This window comes from Procambarus clarkii, chromosome 10, assembly GCF_040958095.1.
Source record: "Procambarus clarkii isolate CNS0578487 chromosome 10, FALCON_Pclarkii_2.0, whole genome shotgun sequence".
In the NCBI taxonomy this organism is placed as follows: domain Eukaryota; kingdom Metazoa; phylum Arthropoda; class Malacostraca; order Decapoda; family Cambaridae; genus Procambarus; species Procambarus clarkii.
This window is the reverse complement of record NC_091159.1, coordinates 40,402,680-40,403,943: the sequence shown is the minus strand read 5'-3', so window position 1 is coordinate 40,403,943 and position 1,264 is coordinate 40,402,680.

The window sequence follows — 1,264 nt, the reverse complement described above, 5'->3', positions numbered from 1 at the left end:
AGAAACGTAATTACGGGAGAAGAAGTGTAGATGAAGGAGAGGGGAAGAAAGTGGGGACCATGAACCACCATATATATATATATATATATATATATATATATATATATATATATATATATATATATATATATATATATATATATACACACAGAAAACCATATTTGAAAAAATTAAAAATGCTGATCGCGTTTACTGTCTATCTGACCTTACTCAGAGCAAGATAGAGTGTGAGAAGGGAAGCTGCGGTGGGCAGACCTGCCCCCCCCCAGTTGACAAGCCTCCAAGGAAGACAGCTCACCTGACCACAAGGCAATGAGAATGAAGCATCACTTTATAGAGGCAGAAGAAGGGGATGATTAAAAAGAGTGATCTAAAGGAAAAGTAAAACAAATGTTCCTTATTCTCATAGTGGAATAAAGAGACTCAACCGAAACAAAGGTGAGGGCGTTTAATCCCAAAAGTGCCGCAGGTTGGGAAACATTACAAAAAAAGGCTAAATGTATGTTTTCACATTGTACTGACAATCAGTATTGAAGCTTATATGAAGATTAAATTTGTACATGCCAGGACATACATTGAGGCTGTTGTTACATTGTTTGACCAGGGATGACTCAATCAAATTTCGTTCAAAGAAATCCTTACCATGAGCGCTGCTTTTGGCCCCTCTGAAGTCGATAGAATGATCCCATAAACTGGAATGTAAATACAATGCACAAGAGTGCTGGGCTCTACAAATTGAATAAGAATGTTGTTTTAAACTTGACTAAATAGATTTGCCAGTTTGCCCGATGTAAACAAAAGTGCCCTTATTGTAAGGGATGGAGTACACACAGCCTGCTACACATGGGGCGAGTTCTTAAATAAAATGGACATACCCGTATTATTATTTGTGAACACTGGCTTAATATAAGGTTTTACAGGGCTGGGGCAAGTTTTTTAACCCTTCAAAATACGGTAAAATCAGTATTTACTAAATATTACTTAAAAATATTAACTAAATAAAATATTTAATATTTTTAAGTTCCGGTTTAATCTTGGGAGTATGTGTGTGTGTAGAACATCCTCTAACCTTGCCCAAACGAGACTTCCAAGAAAGATGTTTGGATATCGCAACTTCCTCCCAATTTCATATATTTTCATTATTTCTTCATCAAAACATTCCGGGTTGCAACACACTCAGGGCTCTGAGGAACATTGCAGAAAATACTGCGCGCTTAACCTGATTATGGTGATTAGTTCAGCAACACGAACACACGCTGGTAAC